The sequence below is a fragment of the Fusarium proliferatum genome (genome assembly GCF_900067095.1).
Source record: "Fusarium proliferatum ET1 genome assembly, contig: FPRO_scaffold002, whole genome shotgun sequence".
Lineage (NCBI taxonomy): Eukaryota > Fungi > Ascomycota > Sordariomycetes > Hypocreales > Nectriaceae > Fusarium > Fusarium proliferatum.
In genome coordinates this window covers 2,744,351-2,759,224 of record NW_022194791.1, presented here as the reverse complement: position 1 = coordinate 2,759,224, position 14,874 = coordinate 2,744,351, and positions in this window count along the sequence as shown.

Below are 14,874 nucleotides of genomic sequence, written 5' to 3'. Positions count from 1 at the left end.
TTAATATTTTATTATTTTCTTAAATTTATATTATAATAAGGTTTATTTTTTTATTATTTTTAATTATATTTATTATTTTAAGTTTTTTGGATATATTAATAGTTATTAATTTTTATTATTATCGTAATATTATTAAGTAAGGTATTAAATTTAAGTATTTTATATAATTTTACTTTAATAGTTTCTTTAAGTTTATTAAAAAAGTAATATAAAGATATTTTCCCTAATTTAAACTACTACTTCTTTATTAATATTACTTTAACTGTTCTCAGATATAAGGTTAATTAATCATATACCTAGGCATATATATTTAATTAATAGAGCTAGTTATTATTAACTTTAGGTTAATTTAACTTTTGCTGACTAATTTATATAAAAGTTAACTTAATTCCTATAAACCTTTAATCTAACCCTGCTATTACTCTATATTTAATTTAGCTTTACTTTTATAGTCTTAGACTATAACCGGCCTATTAATCTTTATATAAGCAGGAGGAAGTTAAGTATATATTTAGCTTTAATAATTATATTCTATAGCCACTTTTTATAGCTAGCTAAGCCTAAAAAGGCAGCTAGAAAGGTAGCCTAATTAGTTATTAAGGTCCTGCCTTATCTTATAGCTTTTTTTAGGTCTTTTAGTTATAATAGCTTTTTAGCTAGCTAGTTTAAAGATATTATATAAAATAGAATATCTAAATTTATATAATTAATTATATTCATTAAAATATAATTAAAAATAGCTATTTTAATTAGGCTAAATTGGTTTCTTAATAAGAAGTTCTTTTTAATAGCTATAGCTATTATATAAAGCTTACAGTATTTATAATCTATAGCTTCTGCTAGTACCGATTTAATTATATCAATAAGGTTATAGTTAGTTATATAATAGGCCTGATTGGCCTATAGGCTATTATATATAGCAGGCATTATAATAGTAGCTATAATTAATATTAGTAACTATAACTAATAGGTATAGAAAGTCAGGTTAGGGAATGTATTTATAAGTTTGCGCTTAATCTTTTAGTTAGGTAGGGTCTAACTGACCTTTAAGTAGAAGTGTAATAGACTTAGCCTATCTCTGTTAATAATAACCTTTTATTAAGGTTAAAAAGGTCAATCTAAGCTCTTTTAGGTAAGGTGCAGGAAAAAGGCTAATATAGCTGCTAAGGGGTAAGCAGTATTAATACTGCTTAATTAAGGCAGTAATTGCGCTATTAAGGCAGATAAACCTTATATAATTTTAACCTTTTAAGATATAGGCCTACTATAGGGGCCTTATTATTTAAGCCTTTATATATAAAGTTAAAAGCTTAATAGCCTTATAAGGCTAATAGTAAGGGAAAAAAAAAGAAAAAAAGAAAAAAAAAATAAAGATATTTTAATTTAAAAGTAATTTAAATATTAATTATTAGTATTTTACTATATATTAAATAGCTAATTTAATTAATTATAGAGATTTAATCTATTATTTAATATATCTCTTTTTATAAATTATTCTAAATATTTATTTAAATATATTATTAAATATATTATAATTATTATAGAGTATAAATACTTAAAGTTACTATTCTAATTTTAATTTATTACTATAATCCTTTATAATAAATTAAAACTATTATATAGCTATATCTTTAAGTTATTTTATAATATATATAATTTTAATAAAGTCTTTTTTAAATTAAATTAAATAGTAAATTATAAAGGCCTTATATTAAGTAAAAATTATAGCTAATTTATTAAAGGTTTTATTAAATAATTTTAATAAGTTAAACTTAAGTATTCTTTTAGTATTTTTACTTATTATTATAATATTTATAAGGTTTTATATTTCTTAAAGTCTATTTTAATTATTAATTACTTATTAAGCTTAAAGACTTATAGTTTTTATAAGTATTTAATAAGACTTTATTATTTTAATAGTTATATTAATAACTTATTATTAAAGTTAAATAATCTTTTTATTTTTTTTCTTTAAAAAAGTTTTTTTTTTTTTTTATAATTTAATTAATAGAGAAACTATTAATAAAAGTAATAAGGTATTATTAAGTAAATTAAATTAATGTAATTATTATATTTATATTACTTAATATAATATAATATAATTTAAATAAAAGCTATTAATATATAATAGTTAATTTTATCAAGTTATACTAGGGTTATTATTAATAACCTATATAAAGTATAATATTAAGTAATTATTAAAGTATTATATTTCTTAATAGTAGATTTAATATATATTAAGTTTAATTAATATAAAGAAGTTTTATTAATAGTTAATAAATTAAGTCTATAAAAGTATAAATAAATATAAATTATATATTACTATTTATAAGGTATTTATTAATATTTTTATTAAAGATTAAAATATTAACCTTTTAATTTTAGATTAATATTATAAAGTTCTTAATTCTATTTTAATTAGTCAAATTAAATAAATAAAAAGAGATTTACTTAATTTAGTCTTAATTAATAGAGTTTAATAAAGAAATTTATAGAGTATATATAAAAGAACTATAAGGGTTATAATACTATAAATATTTAATTTTATATTTTTTTTTATTGTTTTGTTTTTTATTATTTTTTATTTTACTTTATATAATATCTATAATTTATATACTTTTAATTTTACTTATATCTTTACTTTTTAGATTTTTACCTTTTTTTTTTTAATACTTTCACCTTAATTTCATTATAATAATTAATAAAAAACTTAGTTTTATCTTTAAAATACTTAATAAAGCTAAAAGATTTAAAGTAATTATATCTTTTAAGCCTATTAATTGCTTTATAGACTATTAAATTTATAAATATTATTTCTTTTTTTCCCTTAATATTAATTTAATAAGGCTATTAAGCTTTTAACTTTCTATCTTAAGGCTTTAATAATAAGGCCTTTATAGTCAGCCTATATTATAGAGGCTAAAATCTTATAAGGTTTATCTGCATTAATAGTATAATTATTGCCTTAATTAAATAGTATTAATAGTGCCTTTTAGTAGATATATTAGCCTTCTTTCTTTACTATATTTAAGAGAGTAATAATTTAAATCAATTATATTTCTACTTAAAGGTTAATTAAATCCTTATTAAGTAGGAAACTAAATATTAACTTATAAATATATTCCCTAACTTAATTATTAATGACAGTTATTAATATTAATTTTCGCTATTAATATAATACCTACTATATAAAATAGCCTATAGCTATATAATTAAGCCTATTACATAACTAGCTATAACTTTAATATAGCTATTAGGCTGCCTCATAGAGAGTTAATAATAAAAAATTAAACGAGATTAATATAATAATAATTACTGTTAAAAAGGACTTTTTAATAAAAGTTTAATTTAATTTAATTAAAATAGCTATTTTTAATTATAATTTAATTAAACTAATTTATTATATAGGCTATTTTCGCTTAATTAACTTAAATTAAGTTAATAATAAGCGAATAAATCTAAAAAAGCTAAAAAAAGTCCTAAAAGAAGATTATTCCCTTAAATTAAATTAGGCTGCCTTCTTTATTGCCTTTATAGGCCTAAACTTAAATATGTATAAAGATTGGCTTCTTAATATAACTAAAAGGGTTATTATAGTAAAGAAAGTATTACTTTCAATATATAAGTAAATATAAAATAATAATAAAATAATAATAAGGTTAGACTAAAAGTTTAAAGGAATTAAATTAACTTTATTTATATAAGTTAATTAATAAAAGTTAAATTAACCTCTAATAATTAAATATATATACTTAAATATATAATTAAATATAGTTATATTTAAAAATAAATAAAGTAATATTAATAAAGAATTAATAGTTTAAATTTAAATTATATATATATATATATATTCTTCTTACTATTAGCCTTATAAGGCTATTAAGCTTTTACCTTTCTATATAAAGGCTTAAATAATAAGGCCTTTATAATAGGCCTATATCTTAAAGGTTAGAATCTTATAAGATTTATCTGCTTTAGTAATATAATTACTGCCTTAATTAAGTAATATTAATACTGCCTATAGGTTTACCTTTTAGTAGCTATATTAGCCTTTTTTCTTTACCCTAGCTAAAAGACTAAAATATCTCTAATTGACCTATGTAATATACCGGGCTAAATCTATTACACTTAAGTATAATTCCTAACCTAACTTTCCTTCTATTAGTTATAGTTACTAATATTAATTATAGTTATTAATATAATGCCTGTATATAAGAGCCTAAAACCTAATTAAGGCTATTATATAACTAACTATAACTTTATTATAGCAATTAAATTAATATTAAATTAGGCTAAAGGTAGAGATTATTATAAGATCTATATAATAGTTATAGCTATTATAAAGAATTTCTTATTAAAAAGCCTATTTAGCCTAATTAAAATAGCTATTTTTAATTATATCTTAATCAATTTAATTAATTATATAGATTAAATTAGCCTAGGTAATTAAGTTTATCTAGTTTAGCTAATTAAAAAGCTATTTAGGTTAAAAAAGCTAGAAAGGGCTATTAAGGAAGGCTTGCCTTTTAATATAAAAAAGGTAGCTTTCCTATCTATATTAATAGGTAACTTAACTTTATATAAAAAGTGGCTTAATAATATAATTATTAAGGCTAAATATATATACTATATCCTCCTGGTTATATAAAATTAAGGATAAATATAGAGTAATAGTAAGGTTTAAAGGTTTAAAGGAATTAAGTTTACTTTTATATAAATTAATTAGTAAAAGTTAAGTTAACCTAAAGTTAATAATAACTTTATTAATTAAATATATATACTTAAGTATATAATTAATTAACCTTATATTTAAAAACTGCAATTAAAGTAATATTAATATAAAAGCAGTAGTTTAAATTAGGGTAAAATTATATATATTATATTTATATTTATTAAAATAACCTTTAGGTATTATTAATTAATAAGGATTTTAATAATATTTTTTATTTCTTTTAATTTAATTATTAGAGTTTTTAATAACCTTTTAATTTCTTTTATTATATTAAATGTAAAATAGTCTTTTTTTTTTTTTTTTTTCCTTATTATTAGCCTTATAAGGCTATTAAGCTTTTAACTTTATATATAAAGGCTTAATTAATAAGGCCTTTATAATAGGCCTATATCTTAAAGGTTAAAATTATATAAGGTATATTTGCCTTAATAGTATAATTACTGCCTTAATTAAGAAATATTAATATTACCTATAGGTCCTTTAGTAGTTATATTAGCCTTTTTCTTTTACCTTACCTAAAAGACTAAAATATCTTAAATTAACCTTTTTAATATATTAGGCTAAGTCTTTTTTTAAAGTATATTCCCTAACCTAACTATTAATTATAGTTATTAATATTAATTATAGCTATTATTATAATGCCTATATATAATAGCCTATAGGCTAATTAAGCCTTTTATATAACTAACTATAACCTTATTAATATAATTAAATTAATATTAATAAACGCTATAAGCTATAAATATTATAAACTTTATATAATAGCTATAAATATTAAGAAAAACTTTTTATTAAAGAATTAATTTAGCCTCTTTAAAATAGCTATTTTTAATTATATCTTAATTAATATAATTAATTAAATAAATTTAAATATCTTATTTTATATAATATCTTTAGATTAATTAACTAAAGAGCTATTATAGTTAAATTAACCTAAAGTCTATAATAACTAGATTTACTAATTAATTTTATATATTAAGGTATATACCTAATTAACCTTATATCTTATAATAGATAAAGTGATATTAATAAAGAAGTAGTAGGTTAAAATGGGGATAGTATTATATTAATTAAGGCTTAAAGAGAGAAAGTTACTTAAATAGGGGTTTTTTAAGGAAATACTATAAAGTCTTAAAGTTATATAATCTAGAAATTAGGCTAATTAATTAAGCTAAATTACTATTATAATTATTCTTTTATCTTTATTTAGCTATTTTTAGCTAAAATAATAATAAAATTAAATTATATAATTATTAATAAGCTTTTATTATTATATATTTTCTTATAGTAATTAATTCTTTATTCTAATTTATATAGAAATAAAGGTATATATTTTAACTATTTTATATATAAAACCTATTATAAATCTATAAATAGCTATATTATAATATCTTATAGCTTTATATAATTTATACCTTTTAATTTATTATTAATATTTTTAATTTTATAGACTTTTATAAGGTTTTTAATTCCTTTTTAGCTATAAATATTAAATTCTTTTTTTTTATTTCCTTTTTATTTTTTTATTTTCTCTTTATTTTATATAACTTTTTTAATTTATATACTTTTATTTTTATTTATATCTTTACCTTTTAGCCTTTTATCTTTATTTTCTTTAATAACTTTACTTTACTTCCTTTATAATAGCTAATAAAAACTTATTTTTATTTTTAAAATATTTAATAAGGCTAAAAAAGTAAAGGTAATTATACTTTTTAAGCCATTTAATTACTTTATAGGTTATTAGATTTATATATATTAGATTTATAATTATTAAAATAATCTTTAGATAATATTAATTAATAAAGACTTTAATAATATACTTTAATTTTTTTAGCTTAATTACTATATTTTTAACAACTTTAATATATTTTATTATATTAAATATAACTATAATAAAAGGTATTATAAACTATATATCTTTTTTATAATTTTCCTTTATATTTTTATTATTTACTTAATTATAGTTTTTTTACTATAATAAAAAGTAACTTTAATAATATAATAAAAGCCTTAAAGTTTATAAATATTCTAGTTACTATTTATAATAATATCTTTTTATTTATCTTTATTTTAATCTTTAATATACCTTCTTTTGGCTTTTAATTTCCTTTTATTACTTAAAAAAGAATTATATATCTATTAATAGGTTTCAAAGTATTAATACTCTTTTAATAAATTTTACTTTTCTTTTTAATATTATTACTTTTTTATTATTATTTCTTAATATAAAAAGTTAAATTTATATATATTATTACTATAGTTTATTATTATATTTAATAAATATCAAGTAATATTTATTTATATTTTTCTTTAACTTATATTCTTTATATTATATTATCTTATAACCTAATTTAATATATTATTAACCTATTAAGCTAGCTTTAATTTATTAATATTTATAGTTTTTCTTTTAATATTAAAACCTTTAGTTTTTAATTTACGTTTTTTTCTTTTTTTTCCTTTTTCTTTTCTTTTTTTTCTTTTATAATAGCCTTTAACTCTTATAATTTAATATTTATATCCCTTATTTAAGTATTATAATTATATATTTTAACTTAAAAAACTATAATTAATATAGATTATTATTATATAATATAATCTTAATAATAAAGGCTTATTATTACTTTAATAGGTATTAGCCTTTATTTAGGTAGCCTATTAGGTCTATTAAGGCTTTTATTTAATATATAATATAAGTAGTTTTAGTTATATTATTCTCTTTTTAAAATAATTATATTTAATAATTAAAGATTATTAGATTAACTTATTATATTATTAATAGCTTATTAATATATACTAGATATTCTTTTCTAATTTTATAATACCTTAATAAAGATTATAATATTTAAATATATTTAAAATTAAGTTTATAGATCTCTATTAAAATATTAATTATATAATTATTAGTTATAACTTAATTAGCTATTATTACTTTTAATTATATAGTAAGTTATTTTATAATATAATTTTTATATTCTTACTTAATATAACTTAATCTCTTAAGGTTAATACCTTAATAGTAATTACTTTAATAAGGTAATAATAAAGAAGGCATTTGGCCTCTTAAGGCCTAAAGAAATATTTTTTTTATATTTATAAATTAAGGCTATTTATTTAATTAAATTATAAGGTTTATAGTAATAGCTATATAACCTTAAGATTTATTATTAAGGCTATTATAGTCGTTATAATTATATAGCTATAAGCTATTTTATATAGGTATTATATTAGTGGCTATAATTAATATCAGTAACTATAACTAATAAAGGAAAAGTTAGGTTAGAGAATATACTTAAGTATAATAGATCTAGCCTAATATATAAAAAGGTTAATTTAAGATCTTTTAGCTAAAATAAAGGAAAAGGGCTAATATAGCTACTAAAGGGCCTATAGGGAGTATTAATACTGCTTAATTAAGGTAGTAATTATGCTATTAAGGCAGATAAACCTTATATAATTTTAACCTTTAAGATATAGGCCTACTATAGAGGCCTTATTATTTAAGCCTTTAGATAAAAAGTTAAAGGCTTAATAGCCTTAATACGCTAATAGTAAGGAAAACAGAAAAATAATTAATTAACCTTCTATCTAAAAACTGCATTAAAAGTAATATTAATAGAGAAGTAGTGGTTTAAATTAGTAATAATAAGCTATATTATAAAGTAATAAAAGTTATAATTACCTAACAAAATATAAATAATATTAATTGCTATAAGGAGCTAACATTTATTAATGCGCTTTATAGTAATATATAAAATAAGTAGTTTAAGGCTATTTAATTATAGGCTAAGAATATATTAAAGAGAATTAAGTTACTATAAAGATAAGGTAAATAATATACTATAGAATCTAAAATACAACAAAAATAATTATAGGGTTTAAGAGTAAAATATATTATGTTTTATATAAATTTAGGTAGACTTTTAAGAGTTAAAGACTATTTATAAAGGAAAAGGAAAATAGATTATACTATATAGTATATAATTAATTTATAATTATAAAGACTTACTAAATGTTAATATACTATTAATATAAATATAGATATTAATGATTTATATTACTATCCTTAAGATTTAAATTAAATAAGTAAAAGAAAAGCTTATATTTAAGTAATAGGCAAAAGAGTTAAAATAATTAATTTAAAAGACTATTAAAAATCTCCTTAAAACCTTAAAAATCCCACTTTATACTACTAATTCTGTATTAATCTTACTTTATCTGCAGTTCTTAGATATAAGGTCAATTAATTATATGCCCTAATATATATATTTAATTAATAGATATTAATTTAACTTTTACTAACTAATTTATATATAAAAGTTAACCTAATTCCTTTATAGAACCCTATTATTACCTTATATTTATCTAACTCTATATACTATCTTCTTACCTTTATAGTCTTAGACTATAACTAGCTTATTATATTAAAAGTAGTATCCCTTTAATTATAATAACCCTTTTAGTTATATCAAAAAGTCACTCTTTATATATATTTAAATTATCTATAAAGATAATTAAAAAGGCTAATTAATCTAATTAAAGGAAATAACTTTTTTTTAGGTCTTTTTTAAGTCTTTTAGATCTAAAAGCTTATGATAAATTTAATTTAAATTAATTACTTTAAAAAAGGGCTAGTAAAATATATAATTAATTAATTTAATTAATATATAATTAAAGATTATTATTTGAATTATATAAAATTAACACTTTATTAAAAAGTTCTCTATAATAGTAATTATTATTATATAAATTTCTTTTAATTTATTTTTATTGGCTATACTTAAGGCAGGCCTAATAGCTATATTAAGGTTACAATTAGTTATATAGTAATTATAATTATATAGCTATAGACTATATTATATAGGTATTATATTAATATCTAAAATTAAGATTAATAGTTAAAACTAATAAAAAGAAAGTTAGGTTAAAGAATATACTTTATTATATAGCTTTAACTTAATAATAACTATTAAATTAGATTAAGGTATTTTAATAAGCTATAACAGTATTAATAGTAAAGTCTTTAGCTACACTAAAGTCTTAGTAAACTTAATTAATAAAATTAGCTTTAGGCTATAATATCTTACGTAACTTTAATTATAATACATATATTACCCAATTAGCTAAAAAGCTCTAAAAAGCCTAATCAAGCCTATAAGTTTTTTATAATCTTAACCTTTTTTCTTTTATTTATTATTTAAAAATAAATATATTAATAATTATAAAGTTATTAATAAATTAAATAAGCCTTTATTATTCATAAGTTCTTTACCTTAGTTATATTAAATTAATAATACTGACTTTAATTATAATTAAAATACTAAATATACTTAATATATAATTAATAATTATTAATTAATTATATCTATAGTCTATTTTAATTAGCTATAATTAGCTTTAAAATATCTATAATAAATATATTAAAGCCCTAATAAAGACTATATTCTTTAAGGCTAAAATGAAAATTAAAAGTAAGGCTAATTAATTATTAGTAATTAATTATAATTAATAAATAGATAATTAATTATATAGACTAATTATCTTAAAATATAAGCTTCTTTATTATATAATTAAAAGCTTTTATTACTAAAGGTAGCTTAATAGAAAGATATAAAGGCTAAATACCTTAAATCTAATAGATTTATATTTTTAAATATTAAAAATTAAATATAGCCTTTAGATCTTTAATATTATTTTATTTATAAATAGACTTTTATATAATAGGTAATATTTAAAGCTTATATATAATAGAGTTACTTAAAAAATTCTATTAAACTTATTTATATAAAATAAAAAATTCTATATATAATAGAGAGTTTATATTTAAAAGTTAATATATTTAGTAAGTAAAAAGAAGCTATAATTAATTAAATAAAAATTTTCTTTTTATAAAATAATAATTAATACTATAAAAGGCAATAAATAGTAGTATTAATAATAATTTTAATAAATAGAATATATTTTATTCTTTTATTTTATTTTCTTACTATTAGCCTATTAAGGCTATTAAGCTTCTAACTTTTTATCTAAAGGCTTAAATAATTATACCTTTATAGTAGGCCTATATCTTCAAGGTTAAAATTATATAAGGTTTATTTACCTTAATAGCGTAATTACTGCCTTAATTAAGCAGTATTAATACTGCCTATAGGGCTATTACCTCTTGGCAGTTATATTAGCCTTTTTCCTTTACCCTAGCTAAAAGATCTTAAATTAACCTTTGTATATATTAGGTTATATCTATTATAAAGTATATTTCCTAATTTAACTTTCCCTATTAGTTATAATTATTAATATTAATTATAGCTATTAATATAATACTATAAAATAGCCTATAGCTATATAATTATAACTACTATATAACTAGCTATAACCTTAATATAGCTATTAGGCCTACCTTAAGTATAATTAATAAGGATAAACTAAAAGAGATTTATATAATAGTAATTACTATTAAAAAGAACTTCTTATTAAGGTATTAATTTAATTTAATTAAAATAGTAATCTTTAATTATATAATTTATTAGCCTTATTTTAATATAATTAATCTAAATTAAATTTATTATAAGCTATTAAATCTAAAAAGGCTAAAGAAAGACCTAAAGAAAGGTTATCTCTTTTAGTTAAATTAGGTAGCCTTTCTTATTACGTTTATAGGCCTAAACTTAAATATATATAAAGAGTGGCTTTTTAATATAATTAAAAGGGTTATTATAGTAAAAAGGGTGCTACTTTTAATATAAAGTATATAGAGTTCTAGAATAAATATAAGGTAATAGCAGGGTTTAAAGGCTTTATTAAAGTTAGAATTAAAAGAATTAGGTTAACTTTTATATAAGTTAGTTAGTAAAAGTTAATAATAACTAGCTCTACTAATTAAATATATATTTAAGGGTATATAACTAATTGACCTTTTATTTAAGAACTGCAGTTAAAGTGATATCAGTGAAGAAGCAGTGGTTTAAACTGGGGCTAATTAACCTTATATCTAAGAATAGTTAAAGTAATATTAGTAAAGAAGTAGTGGTTTAAACTCAAGATATAGTTCATAATACCTTATATTATTAGTGATATTTATTATAATAAAAAGAAGTAAGGTTATTAAAAATATAATAATTAAGCTAAAAAAAGTTAAAAAGGTTATTAAAATTCTTATTAATTAATAATACCTAAACGTTATTATAATAAATATAAATTTAATATATATAACTTTATTAGCCTATAAAGTAATTAAAAGGCTAAAATAGTATAATTACTTTAAATATTTTAGCTTTATTAAGTATTTTAAAGATAGAAATAAGTTCTTTATTAACTATTATAAGGGAATTAAAGTAAAGGTATTAATAAAATAAAGGGCAAAAGCCTAAAAGGTAAAAATATAAGTAAAAATATAAGTATATAAATTAAAAGAATTATATAAAATAGAAAAAATAAAAAGAATTAAATATTTATAGCTAAGAAGGAATTAAAAACCTTATAAAAGCCTAAAAAATTAAAAGTATTAACTAGAAATTAAAAGGTATAGATTATATAGAGCTATAAGATAGTATAATAAAGCTATTTATAGATTTATTAATATTAAATTATATTTAGTTATAAAGTAAAGGTATTTAAAGAGATATAAAGGTTTAATTTATAAGTAAGCTATAGTATTATTAGGCTAATATTAAGGCCTAAATTAATTATTATTTTACTATTTAGGATTCTTATATATTATATAGTTAGCCTTAAAAAGACCTTTTTAGCTATCTTTAGCTTTATTATATAACTCTAAATAATATAATTCTATAACTAATTAATCTAGGTAAATAAGCTTTATTAGAATTTATTTCTTTTAACTGCTTTTTTATAGTGTTTTATTATTAAACTGCTTAAAATGCTTCTTATGGAATAATTCTATTAGTTCTTTATTTATATTAATAGTCTTTACCTATTAATTATATTTAAGACTTTAGCCTCTTTATTATATAAGAAATCCTTTAAAGGGTATAGTATTTCTTTTTACCTTTAGACTTTCTATTTAATAATAAAGTTAATTTTATAGGAATTTTTATTAATTAGTTTACTTTTTATAGGATTAAATTACTTATTAATATAATTATTAGTATACGTAAAAATAAGATATTTAATTAAAATTACTAAATATATTTTCTATTACTTTAGAATTTCTAGTTTATAGGTTAAGTTATTAATAAGTTACTTAATAAAAAAAGACCTATTTTTTATTATAATTACTTCTTAAAGGGTTTACTAAAAGATAATATCTATTATAAAGTTATAAGTATATTTAATTTCTTTACTTAAAGGTAATAAAGTAATATTTCTTATTATATTAATACTTTGCTTTTATTACTATAAAATCTATTATTAATTATACTTAGTTTTTTTTTTCTTTTTTTTTCCCCTTACTATTAGCCTTATAAGACTATTAAGCTTCTAACTTTATATATAAAGGCTTTAATAATAAGGCCCCTATAGTAGGCCTATATCTTAAAAGGTTAAAATTATATAAAGTTTATCTACCTTAATGGCATAATTACTGCCTTAATTAAGTAGTATTAATACTGCCCCTTAATAGCTATATTAGCCTTCTTTCTATACCCTACCTAAAAGATAGGCTAAATCTATTACACTTAAGTATATTCCCTAACCTAACTATTAATTATAATTATTAATATTAATTATAGCTACTATTATAATGCCTATATATAATAGCCTGCAGGCTAATTAAGCCTATTATATAATTAACTATAACCTTATTAATATAATTAAATTAATAGTAATAAAAGCTATAGGCTATAAATATTATAACCTTTATATAATAGCTATAAATATTAAGAAAAACTTCTTATTAAAGAATTAATTAAGCCTCTTTAAAATAGCTATTTTTACTTATATTTTAATTAATATAATTAATTAGATAAATTTAAATATCCTATTTTATATAATATCTTTAAATTAGCTAGCTAAAAAGCTATTATAATTAAAAGACCTAAAAAAAGCTATAAAGTAAGATAAAACCTTAATAACTAATTAGGCTACCTTTTTAATTACCTTTTTAAGCTTAGCTAGCTATAAAAAGTAGCTATAAAATATAATTATTAAAACTAAATATATATTTAACTTTCTCCTATTTATATAAGGGTTAATAGGCTGGCTATAATTTAAAACTATTAAAATAAAGGGATATATATCTATAAATAGAGTTCTAAGATAAATATAAGGTAATAGCAGGGTTTTAGGACTAAAGGTTTAAAGGAATTAGGTTAACTTTTATATTAGTTAATTAGTAAAAGTTAAATTAACCTAAAGTTAATAATAACTAGCTTTATTAATTAAATATATATACCTAGGTATATAATTAATTAACCTTATATTTAAGAACTGCAGTTAAAGTGATATTAGTAAAGAAGTAGTGGTTTAAACTGGGGTTTTTAATTATTATAACTTAATTTTTTAAGGTTAAATCTTTAATAATAATTGCCTTAATAAGGTAATAATAAAGAAGGTATTTAGCCTATTAAGGCTAAAAGAAATATCTTTTAAATACTTATAGATTAAGGCTATTTATTTAATTAGATTATAAGCTTTATTATAATAACTATATAACCTTAAGATTTATTATTAAGGTTATTATATTTTTTAATATAATATATAATACCTTATATTATACTATATTAAAAAATAAGTATTTTATTATATTATTATATTTAAGACCTTAATTAGCTATACCTTATATACCACTATAGGGATATTTTAACTTTTTAATAAATAAAAATAAATTTAAGTTAATACTTATAAATATAAGCTAATAGAAATAGTAAGTAAATATAGTCTTAAAGATAAAACTTAAAGAAAAAGAAAGATTATATTATAACCCTAATAGTTATATTATATATACCTTATAAATTTCTTTATTAAACTTTATTAATTAAAATTAAATTAAATAAATCTTTTTTAATTTATTTAATTTAATTAATTAAAATAAAATTAAGAATTCTATAATATTAATTTAAAACTAAAGGATTAATATTTTAATTCTTAATAAAAGTATTAATATATACTTTATAAATAATAATATATAATTTATACTTATTTATATTTCTATAAACTTAACTTACTAACTATTAATAAAATTT